General features: G+C 37.8%; 1 protein-coding gene across 3 annotated transcripts in view; it reads right to left on the bottom strand.

Moving 5' to 3' along the window:
- FRS2 (fibroblast growth factor receptor substrate 2) overlaps nucleotides 1-19,533 on the bottom strand; it is a 62,215-nt gene that overhangs the window by 35,346 nt on the left and 7,336 nt on the right. Inside the window, exon 2 of one of the 3 annotated variants that reach the window (XM_075746505.1) lies at nucleotides 13,304-13,374. The exons of 1 other annotated variant lie outside the window; for it this stretch is intronic. The gene's annotated coding sequence lies outside the window, so the exon portion shown is untranslated. Of the gene's footprint in view, nucleotides 1-1,159; nucleotides 1,217-13,303; nucleotides 13,375-19,533 lie in introns of those variants that run through there. One more of the 3 variants, XM_075746514.1, reaches the window with a different exon arrangement.

The following is a 19,533-nucleotide window of genomic DNA, read 5'->3' as shown; positions in this document are numbered from 1 at the left end:
CTACACAATTTTATTTTTTTTCCCCCTGAGGGACTTCCACAGTGGAAAGCAGACTTTGAAGGCGGGGGGGGGGGGAATGACACACCAACAAGTGTGCTCCTAGGGTACACTACATTAATTCTTCATATTTATATTATACTCTTTCATCAATAACAGTACCCAAACAGATCACACACTCACTATTCTGGGCCAGCTGTGCTATTTAACGGATATTGAAGGAGTAGCACTTAGTAGAGTACATTAGCTTAAAAGGCACAAATACGAGCTCTCTGTTACATTTTTTATTCTTAAACTTCAAAAAGGCCTTGCAAACAAGAAACCAAAATAAGCATACTACTGATGCTCTGAAAGCCCTGCAGACGTCTATGGGAGTTGCCAATTCTGAAGCATTCTTGACATTAACTGCTTTATTGGCTAAAGCAGACAAGTTGTCTCCTTTATGAAGAGTCCCTATCTCTAGCCACCGCATCTTCTAAACCAGCATTCCTCAAACTGAGGTCCACAAGCTCAAGGCTCATTTCACCTCCTCATCCCTCCTCCTCTCCTCTCCCCTCCAGTTTGAGCAGCACTTTGCAGGAGGTGATGGAGAATTGCAAGGGTGCCAGGGGAGCAGAGGGGAGAGGCAGTTGCTGAAACCAGGCAGGGGTCATATGCACCGGTAGCGTGGAGGGACAGGCAGGCAGTGCAGAGAGCAGGAGCAAGACAGCAGGGCCGCTTAGAAATACATACAACCACCTTTCAGGAGGTCACAGTCCTGCTGTCCAGAGGCTACAGGTGAGCTCTGGCTCTCATGGGTCTCCATGGTGAGCTGCTTCATGGAGCAAGGCCAGCAGAAAATGTATTTTTGGAAGGCTACTTTTCAGTGAGTGTAGCTTCCTGAGCTGCCTCCCTGCTGGCTTAGTGACATAGCTGGCACAACCAAGAGAAGGAAGGAATGTGTAGAGGGGGAGCAGGACTACAACTAGCTGTGTGCTTAGCTCAGCTGGGACTTCAAGCCATACCCAGATCACAGCTTCGTTAGCACAACTTGACAAGAGATAACTTATGTTCCTCCTCTAGCTAATATGTACATCTCTGCCTAAATGTATGCAAAATATCATTTATTTCTATTGAGAAATAAAATACAAATGAAAAACTAACAAGAAAACCATATACCCACCTGAATTTCACCTATCTCAGGTTTTACTTTCTAGAAATGTTTCTTCAGTTACCCATCACTTCCAAACATCATTATGTCACTCATACCTGATCTGGGTTAAAAATAATCATTATTTTCCTTGCTCAGCTATATTTTAATCTGGACCAGCTTCCTGATCAGGTTCACCACATGAACACCCAAACACAAATAAGGGGGTGGCACTGTTTACACCAACAGCACCACAAAAAGAATGCTCTTTGAAACTACGCCCACAGATACACCTTTGTAGTTGCTCTATTCTGTGCTGCAGTTAAATAATCAATCACACCTTACTGTCACAGAAAACCTGAAAGGAAGGACAGAACACAGAAAAATTCAAACTTAGGCAGTTTTTTTCTGTTTGTTTTAACAGAAACTTTTTTTAAAAGTTACGATTCTGACCCATCCACGGAACTTGCAGCTTAATTTTAAAGCAAGTGCAACAAGCAAAACGGATACTACCTCAATCTAACAATTTTCTAGAAGAGGACAGTTAACTTTATTTACATAGTTTAAACAGCCAATTTGCTGCTTCAGGGTATTAGAAGTCTGCCCGATGATGATACAAAACCCAATCATTTGCAGATTCTACAACTACAGCATTTTGTGGGTAAAAACTCAGTGGTCTCTAGCAAAACAGCACAATTTGTTTAAAAACATGGGATGTATAATGTTTTGGCATAAACCCCATTTAAATAACAAGCCCATAAAGCTTGCTGGCACTTAGACAAGAATGGAAAGAAAACAAAAATCTATTCTAATTTGCTCAATTCTAAGAACTAGATTTGTACTTTACATTTAGTGTTAATTTATATGATTCAACACCTTAAACTAGACTTCAAGTACAGATGAATGCAAGTTATAAAACAGTTCCAACAGATATTTAAGTTCACTTACTCCCTTCTAGATTTACTCTCTAGGTGAAAACTCAAAGCAGTAAAAGATAAAGTACTGACTTCCCTCGTTATGTTTCTCTACTCCAGCTTATTAGCATTTCTGCAGTGAACTATACATTTTAATGAAGTGTTTTGTTTTTTTTTTAAGTAAGGGAAATTGCTTGTTAACATTGTTAATATTCAAACTCCTGTAAAGTAGTTAAGGTATCTTCTCACTCCCTACAACACATTTCAACTGCTCAGGAAAGGTCAGGGAATGATACAGAAAAAGTCTGAACCAGCTAAACTGAACCACCACTGTCCACAGAGAGGATTTGTTTTTACTAGTTATCGTAACAAAATACAGCAATTTAAAAGTAATTTCTGAGGAGCTATTTCATATATATTTTATTGGCTGAACACTGTCACCTGAGATGCCTGTATGGTGTTTTATTCTCTGAAGAAATGCAGTAATGATTTTTGAGTTGCTCTCTTGTGTTTGCAAGATGTGGGATATAGAACAGCTCAGGTATCTGGCAATCTGAAGCAAGTAAGTTCATTACAAATGGATTAAGATGGGACTTATAGGTTTAGAAGTTAGTTTAATAAATATTTACACTCAAAAGTCATTGGTCAAATGGAAAAAAAGTTTACACTGCAAGATGAGATAACTTGTTAGAACCTTTGAGAAGTAAAAAAAAGTTTTAAAATCCACTAAGTACAAAAACCACCAAATAATTAAACATATAATAATTACATGGTAATTAATGTCTGTAATAAGCTGACAAGAAAACTGGTGGAGCTTTGATGTCTTGAGTAGCTCCAAAATCAAGGTCAGTAAACTTTCTGGAATACATTATTTAGGTAGAAAGTTAACTGCTTTCAATTCAAGAGTAAATGGGTGAGATGTAGTGTCTTATCATAACACCATTCTAACCTTAAACAACTTATGACTAAACATTAGCCTTAAAAACAAACAAACAAAACCTGACTCCTTTCTCCAATATTTAAAGATTTTCAAAAGCAGTTTTAGAATAAAAACTACATTTGAACGTGGTGTTGAAATACAGTCCTGCCAAGGACTACGTTTTAGCCTATCACCACATTACATACAAGACTGACATAAATTACAGAAGTGATTACCGAGTATCTTAAAACATGGAACAGTAGAAATAACATCAATGAACACACACAGTTTGAAAGTATGTGCATCTTTGAATAGAAAAATCAAAATGTTTGCTATGTAACAAAGCTACAAAGTCTGAACTATAAACTTTAAGGCTGTATTAACATAACTGGTACTTTTGATCTAGTATCTTTGATAATTAGTTTCACCTATTCAATAAAGAAAAAATCCTCACTATACCATGTAAGAGGAAGTTTTCCATAAACACACAGTTCAGATAACAATTTTATATGACAATTCATAAAGCATGATTACTGAACATAGTGTTCCTTTTCTACCTACCTCATTTTTTTTCCTGTTTTTCCTACAAAGTTCCATCTCCTGGCACAGAGACTTCCACTGGGAAATACCCTGAAAATAACTGGCCTTTTTGTACCAACTTTGGGGTTTAGTGACTCAGTAGGGTGATGAGTATCAATCACCACACTACCAATTATTCTGTCCAGCAGAGATGGCCAGTCAGATGAAGCCAGACAAGTACCCCAGGTAACAGGACCAGAGGTGACTAAGGCCAGGACCTTTGGAAGATTCTCTCTACATCTCGCTGTCTTTCCTACATTGGCTTGATCTTTTCTTTCTGTTACAGTATTCATCTCACTTCCTTGGTTCTTCTCCTCTCACCACATCTCATGTCAGCTATCTGCCTCTCATTCTGCTTTCTTTGTTCAGCTCATCCCTAGTCCATATCCAGGACCTTGCTACCACCATTGCTCTCAATCTACAGTCACTTATGTAATACATGTATTTTTCTTACTTTGCATGCCTGTCTTATCCATTTAAACTATAAACTCTAAAAAACAGTTGGTAATTCCTGCCCTAATGTTTCTACTGCAGCTACCACAAGAGAGATGTAATTTCAGCTGACCATTACACACACTGTAACAGACATGAAAACTGTAAGTCCAGCCACAATTCCTTGGCAGGAACACCTCTACCAGTCTAAACTGGCATCCTTGTTTTATGGCACAGCTACCTTGTTGCTTTTGTCTGTTCCTGTGTAGTGAAAATATTCTCCGTCCAAGAACTGGCAATGAGCAGACTCATTTCAATTATGTTAAAACAGTGTTATGCTTATCATACAATTTAAGTGCCTTGCACTTCACCCTTAATTTTAGTACAAGTTATGAGTTTTTACGTGCAATTCTATACTTACAGAAATATTATTTGATATGGTACTGCTTATAACCCTTCACACAACTGTAAAGGCATCAAACATACAGCTGAAGGGTACAGGCTTGGAAAGGGGAACACGTACGACTTGTCAGCAAACTTGACTTAGACAAAGCTTCCTAAAGAACTCCAGCTATACCTTACTCACAGTCAACACACAGCGCTGACAAATCCACTTTTTTATTTTTATGTTTAAAAACTTTGTCTGCAATAGTACAAGAGACAAGGGAAGAAAAAGTAATGGTGGAAGACCTTGAAATAAAGACATTCGCAAGACATGCTATGTCAAAAGTAGTTTACTTTTCCTACAGGAACTGTGTTCTTAGAGATAATAGAACTAGTGAGTCCAAAGGTCCATATATAGAAGGCTCAATCATGTCAGATTAAAATCTTTTTCATAATCATTTTTAGAGCTTCGCTCATATATACTAAGACAAAAAGGGCACCTTGTTGAAAAGTCTCCCACCATTCCCTTACAATCTGAAGACTATACAAGGGAGAGTCTATGTGGCCAGGATAGAAGATGGACCAAGAGAACATGTACCCATCAAACATTTAAAAAAACCCTGTTACTCCATGGTAAATTAAGTTGAGCATATATCAGTATGGACTACACCGTAAACAACCAGTGAGAACTTCAATGAATAAATAGTCATTAGGATGGTGCAACTTACTTCTACCAAACGCACAAAAATTATCTCAATCTGCCCAAGTGGCCCAACAAGCTTGTAATTTTGGCTATTGGCATGTTTTGAAAACGTATCAGCAAGTATGCTTGACTGGTTCAAAGAACTTTGATCATTAGTTGGATTGAAACAGCCATGAATTACATGGTCCTAAAATACAGAGAATTATCCAAGTTTACAGTCTCTAATGCAAAAAGTTCAATCTTTACCAAAGCTACATAATAAACAGGCAGAAGGACGTGATCATTTGTACCCAATGGCACGGCAGTACAGACACAGCTAGTCCCCGAGCATGCTGTTTCTCCTTTCCAAAGCTTTACTACGCACAAGAAACCCCAGTTACCCAGTATGACTGGTTTAAAGCAGGACAGATTTTACACGTGGCCTCACAACACACAAATACAGTATTTGTCCCACTAACTCTGAAATAGGTTGCTGGTCTTCATTTTGTAAAAAGGAACAGTCTCTTTGCGCTTGCAGACACTTTAAGGCACCAATGGCCTGCCTGTGCCTCCATCTCTTTACTGCTATTGCTGCCTAAATAAATTACGCTACTTGTAAAAATAAATATGGCTTCTCAAAAAGTTGTAACAGATCTGTGAGGACTAACACAAAGATTATCATTTCACATTCAGTTAACAGACAAACATCCCCTTCAAACCACCACCAAAAATGGTCAAATTAACGATAGTACAGGCATGTGTATCATACTCTGTGCGTGTTTTCCCATAGCAATTTACCTATATTCACAACATAGTAATATTTTAAACAATATCAAGATAAATATAAACCATTAAAGGATGCCATTAAGATTTATATGTATTTTCCAAGTCATTCCTTAAAAGCCACATCTTCAATTACCAGAAACTGATCCTTTCAAATTCAAAATATTTAAGTGTTTTTGCTTATTTAGTCTATCCAGAAGAAGACAGCAGTATGAATAGCAAAACCACGTTGTTATTAATATGTCATTAACATCACAAGCTTCCTACTGATTCAGTGCAATCCTAGAAACCTGGGGGTTTCGTTGTCTTCAAGCAACAGGGACAGACAGGATGTTTCTCGGGAGAACAGAGAAAAAAAATTCCTGTGAACAGTTGTGTCTAAGACTACCCCTCACAGTCAATAAAACTACAAGTTAGCATTAAGAATGTAAGTTTCATGTAATAATATTCCATCATTTTGAACCTAACAGTGAGGAGAAATCCCAAATAATTTTGTATCTTAATTTATTCTACACATCAAAGGAGCAGCACTAATCTAGGCAGACAGAACAGAAGGTGGCTGAACATAACCAAAACCACAATTATTTTATAGTCAGGACAAGTATTTGTACTGAAAAGGAAATATTAAAGTTAACCTTAAAGAGAATAGGTGCTTTTCCTACACTGACTTACATGAGCATATTGCTTATAAGGGTCACGTTTTATGTCAAAGATTTTAACGTCCCAGGCAGACAGCTTTCAAAACAGTTGGAATTGTGAAGCTCTTTTAACCATATACTCAAGATTAAAGTTAAACTTTTAAAAGTTTTGAATTTCTCTTAAATATTCTCTTTCACAATTTAAAAAACCACACTACATTAATTGTGTCCCAGTACACATATTTAAGTATGTGTGGTGCAGGAATGACTGGGAGGTGGGGAGAAGAATGTAAAAAAATCCCATTTACAGAAGAAATTCAGTTGGATTCTATTCATATATCATTTCCATTATGAGTTGTACCTACGTACTTTAACCAGAGCATTTGATATTAGTTACATAAAGGGAATAACTAGGATGACTGTATACCTTTAAAAAAAAGCCAAAACAGTGAATATAAATAATCAAAACAGTTGTGTAACACTAAAGGCCACTCAAAATACTGCAGATTAAATATTGAGCTACTCCATAAACTTTTACACTGCCAACCCCTGCTTGATTCCCTGAAAAAAAAATTAAAATAATTTCTTACTACTGTTGTGAAATCACAGAGAAGTCCAAATGACTCAATACTAATATTTACACATCTATGTCCCACTCAACTTGTTCTTCTTTATATGTTGACACCAAAGCCCAGAAAAATGTCAAAAATAAATCATTATTTTAAAAATTTGTAATTCTCTCCTAGAATTATGTGTACTACAACTGACAGAAGGTAAGAGGTAACAAAACCACTGCTTTCAAAACCAAGCCTATGTTTCTGAGATGATACAAATTCAATTTAAGAAGGATGTATTGTTTCCTCCCACGTACAGAAAATAGGTGCACAGCTATCAAGTAGCATGAAGTTTTCCTTTTGTGAATTAAACAATCATTTTGAGATAGGATATTTTAAATTTGATCTTCTTTCTCAGAATGCTATTTTGTGTAACCTTCAGCTGATCTAAAGGTCTTTCCAGCTCTGGCTAATGTTCTATTTAGCCAGAAAAGCTTCAATCCAAACCACTGTGCTAATCTTGCTGGTCACAAGGCCACACTATTACTAGTGCCAACAAAAGGGAGGCTGAACCACGAAGCCTAAAGAGAAATCATACTCATACTCTTCTTTTCTGGCAACAGGTCATACTCTGACCATTTTAAAGTGTTCATGAAAATACAGTTTCATTATAATCTAAAGAGATATTACAAGGATCTGCTAAAATAGATCAACTTGTATACCACTAACAGAAACCTACACAACACCTAACGGAAAAGAAAACGGGCTGTAGCCTCGGAAACTGCTTTCTTTCAACATCTTTTATGCAAAGTTAAGTTCATATAAAGCTACAGTTATGTGTGCAAAGTATAATGTCAAGCAAATACTGAAGTCTGTTTAAAAGTTGGGAAAAGTTAAGATTTCTTTACAGAAAGCATAGTATGTCAGTTGTCACATCGAGAATGGTATTGAAAAGGCTTACTGAATCTAGACTTACACAAGCAGCATGTTCTACAACTAACAGTGCTATTTCTGACTTCCATTTACACTGCAGGAAAAAAGTAAAAAATTCTGCACAAGTACAGCTTCAAAAGTTCCTAAACGTTTAGGAACAGGATTAGTGACCATTTAGCCAGTACAGATTTTTTTTTTTTTTTTTTTTAGAGAGTCCACTGACTTTTGCATTTCCTTTAAAATAAGAACACAAAACTTCACTTAAGGTACAAGTAAAGATTAAGCTCCTGACATTTAAGCTGTTTCATCTGACTGATGGAATTCACTCCCTTTTTTTCAAAAATTCGAAAAATTGTCAAGCATCCTTACAAACTTCAGGTCAAGCATTATACAACTCAGTATTAATCTATACTTAACATAAACACACAGCACGAAACCTTTGGAAGTTTGTGATTTGCTAAACCTGATTATTGAATGTTCAGCAACAAAAGCTGCGAACAGCATGATTTTTGTGTCCCCTAGCAATCCGCAAAAGTCATAGAATCATTTAGGTTGGAAAAGACCTTTAAGATCATCAAGTCCAACTGTAAACCTAACACTACCAAGTCCACCATTAAACCATGTCCCTAAGCACCACATCTACACGTCTTTTAAACACCTCCAGAGATGGTGACTTCCTGGTCACTTCCCTGGGCAGCCTGTTCCAGTGCTTGACAACCCTTTCTGTGAAGAAATTTTTCTTAATAACCAACCTAAACCTCCCCTGGCACAACTTGAGGCCATTTCCTCTTGTCCTATTGGCCGTTCCTTGGGAAAAGAGACCAACCCCCACCTGGCTACAACCTCCTTTCAGGTAGTTGTAGAGAGCAATAAGGTCTCCCCTCAGCCTCCTTTTCGCAGTCACTCCTCATTAAGACTTGTGCTCAAGACCCTTCACCAGCTTCGTTGCCCTTCTTTGGACATGTTCCAGTACCTCAATGTCTTTCTTGTAGTGAGGGGCCCAAAACTGAACACAGTACTCGAGGTGAGGCCTCACCAATGCTGAGTACAGGGGGACGATCACTTCCCTAATCTTGCTGGCCACACTATTTCTGATACAAGCCAGGATGCTGTTGGCCTTCTTGGCCACCTGGGCACACTGCTGGCTCATATTCAGCCAGCTGTCGAGCATCACTCTCAGGTCCTTCTCTGCCAGGCAGCTTTCCAGCCACTCTTCCCCAAGGCTGTAGGGCTGCATGGGGTTGTTGTGACCCAAGTACAGGACCCGGCACTGAGCCTTGTTGAACCTCATCCAGTTGCCCTTGGCCCATTGATCCAGCCTGTCCAGATCCCTCTGTAGAGCCTTCCTGCCCTCAAGCAGATCAACACTCCCGCCCAACTTGGTGGTGTCTGCAAACTGACTCAGAGTGCACTCGGTCCCCTCGTCCACATCATTAATAAAGATATTAAAGTGAACTAGTCCCAATACTGAGCCCTGGGGAACACCACTTGTGAATGGCCACCAACTGGACTTAACGCCATTCACCACAACTCTTTGGGCCCGGCCATCCAGCCAGTTTTTTTGCCCAGCGAAGAGTACGCCCGTCCAAGCCATGAGCAGCCAGTTCCTCCAGGAGAATGCTGTGGGAAACGGTGTCAAAGGCTTTACTAAAGTCTAGGTAGACAACATCCACAACCTTTCCCTTATCCACTAAGCGGGTCACCTTGTCACAGAAGGAGATCAGGTTAGCCAAGCAGGACCTGCCTTTCTTAAACTCAAGCTGACTGGGCCTGATCGCCTGGTTGTCCTGTACGTGCTGCGTGATGGCACACAAGAGGATCCACTCCATACCTTCCCTGGCACCAAGGTCAGACTGACAGGCCTGTAGTTCTCCGGATCCTCCTTTCGGCCCTCCTTGTAGATGGGCGTCACATTTGCTAATTACCAGTCAACTGGGACCTCCCTGGTTAGCCAGGACTGCTGATAAATGATGGAAAGTGGCTTGGTGAGCACTTCCGCCAGCTCCCTCAGTACTCTTGGGTGGATCTTGTCCGGTGCCATAGACTTGTGCATGTCTAAGTGGTGTAGCAGGTCACTAACCATTTTCCCTTGGATTATAGGGGCTTCGTTCTGGTCTCCATCCCTGTCTTCCAGCTCAGGGAGTTACCTGGAGAACAACTGGTCTTACTATTAAAGACTGAGGCAAAGAAGGCATTAAGTACCTCAGCCTTTGTCATGATATTTGCCCCTGCATCCAATAAAGGATGGTGATTCTCCTTAGCCCTCCTTTTGTTGCTAACGTATTTATAGAAACATTTTTCATTGTCTTCTATGGCAGTAGCCAGATTAAGTTCTAGCTGGGCTTTGACCCTTCTCATTTTCACGCTGCATAACCTCACAACATCCTTGTAGTCCTCCTGAGTTGCCTGCCCATTCTTGCAAAGGTCATAAATTCTCCTTTTTTTTTTTTTTTCCCCAGAGTGCCAGTCAAAGCTCTCTGTTCAGCTAGGCTTGTCTTCGGCACATGGGGACAGCCTGCTCCTGCGCCTTGAAGATTTCCTTCCTGAAGAGTCTCCAGCCTTCCTGGACTCCTTTGCGCTTCCGGACTGCCTCCCAAGGGACTCTGCCAGCCAGGCTCCTAAACAGGCCAAAGTCTGCCCTCTGGAAGTCCAAGGTAGCCGTTCTACTGAACCCCCTCCTTACTTCTCTGAGAATGGCAAACACTATCTTTTTGTGATTGCTGTGCCCAAGATGGCCTCCAACCATCACGTCACCCACAAGTTCTTCTTTGTGACCACAGCATAAAAATTAATTTAGAGCAAGAACATAAACTTTAAGCCTTCATATTAAGTAGCACATTTCACATTTCTAATGGCAGTGCAAGATAAATGGCTTGCTTTCACCTTAAAATTAATATTCAGTAAAGTAGGACAGTGGTATGTTTTAAAAACTTATTACATTACTTGAAATTCTAAGTTAAAAGGATACCTTTGAAATGATAACTACATATTGTTTGAAAATATGTTGGCACTGGCACAGAATCTGCAAAGAATAGCCCAAGCTTTAACTTAATTATCCTTTTACAAGGATTGTGGTTTGAGAAAATACAACAACTTCATAAACATAATAATCACTAAGCGTAATAGCCTTTGGCAATAATGTTCCAAAGCAAGTTTGGATAATCCAAGATAAACCATGACTCCTATTCTTTCTCTCTGTACTTTTGCAGTTAATATAAAAAATTCAAAAGCAAATGAAAATGGTGTGTCTTAGACTGTACAAGCAAACAAAACACAAGCTTCTGTCAAAGCAACACACTGCATCCAGCAATAATTGAATTAGTCAACAAGAGTATGTTACAGAAACTGCAATCCAACAACAAAATCTGCAAAAGCTATGTTATTTTCTAGAACAGAAATAGAAAGGAACTGAAGAAAATTTAGACCAAGTTACAGAAGCTGTGTGAAATAATCATCATGCTACTTACGGTGCACTTTAATCCCAGATACTCTATCCATTTATTGCAAGCCCTTCGTCTACACTGGAAGACACCTCAAAACAAAAGCACAGAAGCCACTTATCCCTACCTAACAATATTGCAGATATTTTGTAAGTAATTTAGAACTAAGCAACATGATAATTAGCTACTGTAAGACAGTAAAACACTGTAATTCAAATTCTACATGTAATAGGTGAAGTTAGGATAAATTAAGTCAAGTACCCAAAATTCAAAATATTCCAAAAATCAAGCTTCTTCCTAACTGATTCCTAGTTCCCTTTATCAGTTCCCATTCAATTCCCTATGCTCATCCACTACCTTATCTTATCTTGCCCAGCTCCTACAATTTCTGTTTAACCCCACCAACCTTTAGGCTGCTCACCTATGTGAAACACTCCAGATTTCCACAAGTCCAGTTCTACATGTGAATTGGATGTATTCTCTGTAATAGCCGATCATTACAACACACTAATAATTTGCTTGTTCTGAACATATGTGCTTTGATACTGCTGTACAACTTCAAGTAAATTATTTAACCCTGAATATTTCAAAGATTAACCTAACAGCCCTACGCTCCTTCATAAATGCCAACCCATTTATGTTGACTATTTGAACATGCAGATCAATTTCTGTACATTACCCCCTAAATTACAGTAAGATAAAATTGTTGGTTTTCATGTAGAAGTCAATACTGCTTAACAAGTGTTCTGGAAAATAACTAGAGAAGCAAGAACATTACGCAAAGCACATGTACTGATAATACTTTCTTTGGGAAGGAGAGAGAACTTCTAATTTACATTACTTCAGTCACCCTATATACATCTATAACATCACAAGTGAAAGGGCAGCAAAATGTAGTGCACAACGGAAAACAGTTGGAAAACTTTTTAATAATATATGATGGAACCACAGCCAGATTATATTCATCCCTCGCTTCTGCTGTGCCAGCAACTGAAAGTCTGTGGTATGCTGCAAGGAGGGCTGCTGTCAGATTCTGAAGCCTGCCTAGTGCTGTAGACTGATGCAAATTTTTCTGCAGCAGAGACAGTGACCTTTGCAGGCAGTCCTATTGCACTAGCCTACTTCAAACAGGATCATGAGCATGTTAAACTTTCCCCATTCTAACAGCCCTATGCAGCAGCAACGTAGATCAGTTAGCCCATTACATTATTCAATCTAAAATGCATTAATTCTTGGCTGCTGAGGTGATATATTTTGTCTATTTTATTCACTGAACTAGGGGCAAACTGGATAGAACAAATTTGTATGGGTATGTTAATTTTAGCCATTTTTGTAACTCAGTATGTACTGAAGCGACAGCTGAGTTCTTTAATCTGTAGCACATCTAGGCTTCCTCACTGGCCATCAGAGAGCCTAGGGAACAAGAAGTAATCATAAGATTCTCAGAATTCAGTCTACTACTTGTGTGGTATGGTACACAACTCATTTGAGAGTTTCCCGAGAGAATCATCTATAGTTGACACTTTTGACAAGTTTAATTACATTTGCAAAAGTTTAAAATCTCTGCCAAGTCACTGCTATAGACTTATGTCATGAATAGTGAAATATAACCTTAGATGAAGCACACCTAGTAGCTTAGTTACTAAAAAAAAAAAAAAAAAATTACTAAAATAGATGTATAAATAATGCATAAAACCTGTATGAAAACCCGCAGGGCACCACATAACCCATTGGTACAATTCAGTACATTAGGCACAGGCCTAATGTGTGCCTATGAATGCACACACTTCATAGGGAAGCATTTACAGTTTTCCTGGAAATAAAATGAAGTTCTGGGAAGCAGCAACCACCACCATCAAGGAGCCAGTGGATAAATTCACTATCCTCACAAGATGCCAGCCCCTCAATAAAACCCCTACCTCATTCAGGAGACAAACACTGAACCACTCATGAATCAGCAGCTAAATTGACGCAGTTCACATCATGGCCACTTAAAGCAAGCAAACAGAAAAATATTGTAAGGCATACTGTAAACTGATTTACAAATAGTTTAATCATGCAGGTACAAGATGATTGTGCAAAGCAAACTAGAAAAAAGTGCACTGACTGCCCCAAGCTATGCTGTCACTATTTTTGAGTTAAAATAAAAAAAAACCAAAATCTACCTACATCCAATTCAACTGTTAACACTTCACACAAGTGTAAAGCAGCTGGGCAAAACCGTGCCATTCAAACAACTTAAAAATATTTAGAGGAAGTGGGAAAGATCTACCCACTGTGTATCTGCACCAGCACAAAAATTTCAAGTCTCAGTAACAACGTGTTTCTGTAAAAAAAAATTTTTTAAAAGTCCCTTGTCCCAAATTACACATTATTTAACAACAACAACACAACAAACCACCCACAGGAAAAAAAAAAAAAAAGAGTGGAATTTTCTTCTTCTCCATATCTCAGTTTGGAAAGAAAGTGTGATAGGATTTTAAGCACAGAGCAAAAGAAACTCAGCTTCTAGGTTTCTGAGATTTTTACCAAATTTCCATTCAACAATGTTTTTACTCTCACCAGTAGCATAAAAGCAATATATTCACAAAAAAAACCCCCCAGATTTGAAACCCAAAGAAAGTTCAAATAAAGTTTGTTATTAGGGTTAGCCTATGAGTAACTCAGCAAGTAGCTTTTAACATACAAAATTTAACATCAAACATTTTGGTAACAATTTTAGTTGCATTTCATTCATAACTCTACATTTGCATTTCAAATGAACACCCCCTTATTCTTTCTAGTTTTATGTTCTTTGTACATACACCTATGTAGTTACAAAATTTCCTGTTAACTACCCACCTCAAAATAGTCCATTCATAATGAAAGGTAATCAATGATATGACTTCACTGAAGTTGTGTTTGGTATTGGAATTAATTCATAGAAAGCCTTTACAATGAATGTAAACCAAGACCTCTCAAATCACTAACAGTCAGCCAACAATATCTACTATTCGAAGTAATATGTAAAATACTTCTACTGTTCACCATACACTGCTAGGCTTTATTATTCCATCGTCTCAAGCATTCTTCTGTGACATTTCCTTGTTTGTTCTGAAGACAGGAATATAGAAGGCTTTCTAAAGCTACATTTCCTTGGTATAGCACACTTGAGAAATAACATTTCATACAGAACAAACCTAAAATCTAACTACTTAAAAACCTCATCAACACAGTATTTCACTTACTCCTCCTTAGCTGACAAGGAAGTTTTACATATTTAATTATACAAGAGTTTACATTCTTTTCAGCTCCTGGGTTATGTCCAATTTTTGACAATCTGAATGCTAGCATTTCTACAGACTAATGATGGAGCAGAACATAAAGCTGAAAGCACCCAAGTGACAGAAGAGCGCTGAAGATTTTCTTTCTAGAAAAGAATGAACACTAGCTATCCCTTCCCCATCCTAACCTCACCAATAATTTTAGCTATTAATCAACAATACAAGCTATGTTAACTTGCATAACTCCATTAAAAGAAAAAACAAAACCCACACACATCTCGGTCACACACTTTTATGTGGGACACTGGAAAGCAAGATGAAAAGTATGATCTGCCTATTCTAGACATTTTGACATGGCAGCAGGATTAGAAAACAGGTCTTACTTCAAAAATGTTTATTTTCTTGAAAAAAAATCTAGAACTATATGTAATCAAGCACTACAGTAGTTCACTAAAAACCTGTGTCAGACAATTTCAAAATAATTAGCTACTAAATGCATAGCTTGTTGAAACAAACACTTAACTTTTTTGGTGCAAAAGCCTAAAACTACATATTTCATGTCAAAATCATAGAATCTTTAAGGTTGGAAAAGACCTGTAAGATCATCAAGTCCAACCGTCGACCCAACACCACCATGTCTACTAAACCATGTCCCACCAATAACTATGAAAACTTAACGCTTATGATAGAACACTTCATAAGAATCCAATGCACCACCCTTAATGCACTGCTCACTTTATAAGTCAGCACTAGAGCCAATCAACAGTACCACTGCAATCAGTTATCTTATAACCAATGCAAAAGCAGTTTGACATATCACATAACTGGTTAATATCACTCTACTTATTAGCATAAATTATCTCATGGTAGTCAACATTTAATCATTTTATTAAGAGCTTTCCCTAGAGTACACTACTTATCATTAAGTACTTCAGTCTGTCCTCAAAGCCTCAGCTGCACAGGGTTCCAACTCTTCAGACATCTTCCTCCTCCGAACTCCTAATGGGAGCTTATAACCAGTAAATTACAAACTGACCAGCATATGCTTAGGTTGAACCTTATTCTTCCCACATATCTCGCTAAGTTTTGTCACCTGCAGGTCAATGAGAAGTCAAAACACTAAGCAAAATCTTATATGAATCAGGATCCAAATAAACAAAAAGCCACTGAAAATTGAGCTCCAATTTACTTATCAATAGATAAGAGTATAGGAAGCTATCAGAGGTGAGATGTGAACATAAAACTTCATTTAACTGCTTGCCAATTAATTTTTTACATGCTTGTACCTGTGAACCTTAACACTTCACAAATATTTAAACCTGGACACAAACATTCACAGCTTGCCTTAGGCTGAGCCGCAGGGTAAATCAGAGGTGCGTATGTCCTTGGAGGGGGCAGACAGGATAGGGGACAGGCTTTAGAATAAATAAGTGTTATTCATTTATTTTAACATCAGCAGTGAAGAATTCACAGAAAAATGCTAAACTGGTATGGTATTGGCACAATCAAACCCTCGGAAAGGTAGTTCTCTCTAATTTCACACTACTGACAATGTTAAACTACTTTTTACTTTTATACGAAACTATTTTAAAAATATTCCATTTAAAATTAGCAAGTTACAGCCATTTAACAAATAGAATTCTGTTACAGCTGACATAAGAAATACAAACTCTTCAAGAGAAGTAAATTTAAATGTAGCAGACATACATGAAGTTGTGCTCTACAGGACCAGTTTATAGGGACTTAACAAGGAACCCTGAAGCAGGAAAAAAATAAATATTTATTAAGCAAATGTACTGACACTTATGGACGAAAGCCATATAAAAGAAAGCACATTTGTGAAGGTCAGATGATCTGCATTCACTGTAGGCACAGAAAATCTAAGACAAGTAACTTGAACTTTAGATTCTGAAGGGCACCTTATTGCCCTTTACTAGTAGAAATATTTCAAGTCCCTAAGTGGCCTTAAGTATCTTAAAATAACAGTTATAATATACACTTAAACCCAAAGAGTCTTACAGAAACTAGAAGCTTATCTAAGTTTCTGGTATATGTTGTACCTGAGACAAAAAAGCCACATTGCTCTAGAACTAAAGACCCAGAGGACAAGCTGGAAATGCTCTCCCCACCTCTGTTGTCAGAAAAAGTTCTGGAACTTGGGGAGGGGGGATGTAAGCACTGGATAAGGAAGGTTCACCCATCTACCTGCCTACCAAAAAAAGGAGGAAGAAGAAAGAAAAGAAAAAAAAATAAAAGAAAATAGTTTGTCTGAAGCCTATGTGGCATATTCTCTTTTTCGTTTCCTGTATACATTCTTTTCTCATCCAGCAATTTTTAGGAATGGAGCACTCTGGAGTTGCAGGACTGATCAACTGGCACATATTACTCAGAATTTCTCTCTCTATAGGCACAACAATGTTGTTATAATACTACTAAATAAACACCACAAAGTTCAAGTTTAGAGAACAATTTATTGGATAATATTGTATTTAATATTAGCTTGTTCATTACTTTTTAGGACCTTAAAATGTCTTAGCCAAATGCCTTTTAGTAACAAAGATTAACATAATAGTATCCTTCCCAGCAAAACTGCAAGTGCAGAGGAAGCTTGCTCAGGAACTGAATACCATCGCCTAAAACTTACACGGTAAATGAAGAAAGAGACAGTATCAGAAAGATAAGAAAGCAGGCATTCACACTCACACAGAACATCCAAACATTTGCCAGTTAAATGCTTTTAGGAACCTTAAAGTGGGGGCCAATTATTTGAGAATTTATGACTACCTGCAGTCTAGCTGCACAAATACTGTATAGACCGATACGAAACATCCAGCTTACTTGAGCATTAACATTTCTACACCTGAAAGAATTAACACTAAAGCTACCAATGCCCTAGTCCTTTTACATTTATGGCAATACAGATTGATGAGTGACATGTACACTGCACTCTCAATTTCAAGGCATGAGAGTCTACTCAGTAGATTTTAAGAGAATGAACACAAGGCAGTTGCCATGACCCAGGAGAGATTCACAATTTAACTCTACTATCCTAAAACACTTCTAACATATAGCTTGCTGTATCTGTCTTAAATTTATTATTTTGACTATTATAATTCTTTACTCTTTCTTTGTATTACCAGCCAAAAACATTCAAATACTGAGGAGCCCCAAAAGTTTAACTTTCTCAAAAAAGCCAAATAAAACCCAAAGCACAAGCCACAAAAACCTTGTGACCCAAAGTTTCATGAGACACAAAAAAAAAAATACTTAAGAGTCACGTGGCTTTCCTTATTAAAAAAAAATTAAAATATATTACCTCTGTTAATATTAGCTTTAGTTCTGCAGTAAGTGATGTATAGGACATGGCACTTCATACTACTTTTATTGCCAGTTTAATTCAATTTGTATATCATTTAAATAAAAGCTGCAGATGACATCTGATTTGCCTCACCAAAGAAACGTGCCAAGTACAGAAAAAGATATTTACTAACTGAAATCATATACGATAACGAAAGTCCACAAAAACTGACATTGTACTCACACAACAGTTCAAAGCATGCCACCAGTGCTCTCTGCTTACTCCAAAATTAAAAGTATGGCCATTAGACAAATGAACCAGATTTTGAAGATATAGAGCAACATACATTTAACAGGTCTCTATAAGAAAAGATCCAAAGATAACATGCATCCCTGTCAGCTTTGGTAGATAAAAAACACAGTTCATCTGTATAAGCAGAGAGACAACAGGATACTTTAATACCCATGAAGAAAAGTCAGAGATACAATAATTTTCTATTGTAGTAGTATTAGCATACATAACATACATAACATCCAATTATACTCAAAAGTTTCCTAAATCAAAGTGAAGAATATGCCATGAAACATAAAGACATGGGCAGGGGAGAGAGTAGACCAAGAGTAGCAGGGGAAAAGGGTATAATGCAGAAGTATGAAATGCAGGTCTTGAAATTCAAAGACAACAAGCTTTACCTTGATAAGGAAAACTAGCAGTCAGACTACTAAAAAAAAATCGCTGTATTTTAAAGAGATTGCAGGAGAAGAGGGAGGAGGTACTTGAAGTACTCCAGATGACAGATACAGGCCTAAACTTCATTTGTAAAGACAGAAAAGAAAACATGGTCTTGAAAACATTGTTTGGACAAGGAAGAACATGGATATGAATAAAACATGACTGTGGATTCATGGAGAAGAGGGGGAAAAAAAGAGGGCTACTCCCAAACAACTGCCCTGGGCGAGAAAAGATTATGCTGCTGTCAGCAGCGTCGCAAATGGCGAGCAAACAAGTTGAGAGAGATGATAATAAGCTCTGAGACATTCAAAATGTTTATAAGAAACACTGCAAGGAAATGCAGGACTGAATGAAGACACATAGAGCCACAAAACTCTACAAAGAAATGCAGTAACCTAAATACAGGCGATAGCATGCACGAGTTTATGACCACCATACACCTCAGGATTAGTGGGAAGAGGGTACAAAAGAGGGAAGATGCTTGCAGTAAGCAGTACTACAGAGGGGCAAGGCTGTGACAGCCGGACAAGTTTCCCTACGTCACATCTCCTCTTATTCCCACAAAACTAAAGCAGCTTAGCTATATGCTTTATAAAAAGCACAACTACACTTTGAAAATGTAAATAAATTTTTGGATTGTATTATTGTACCACCTGACGGACATATTATAACAACTATTTTCAATTACAGTTACTGTGATTTAAAAGCAAGAGCATATATTATTTAAAATTTGTAATCTAATTACATGCTTCAATCATTGTTTGAGTTACTGAAAAATACAGACAGCTACAAAGAAAAGAGTATTACACCTTCTACTTCTAATGGTTGGCTGAAAAAGCTAAATTTGAGTGACATC

This window comes from Balearica regulorum, chromosome 1 (genome assembly GCF_011004875.1).
Source record: "Balearica regulorum gibbericeps isolate bBalReg1 chromosome 1, bBalReg1.pri, whole genome shotgun sequence".
Classification (NCBI taxonomy): domain Eukaryota; kingdom Metazoa; phylum Chordata; class Aves; order Gruiformes; family Gruidae; genus Balearica; species Balearica regulorum.
The sequence above is the reverse complement of the archived record's forward strand: the minus strand, read 5'-3'. Positions and strand labels throughout refer to the sequence as shown.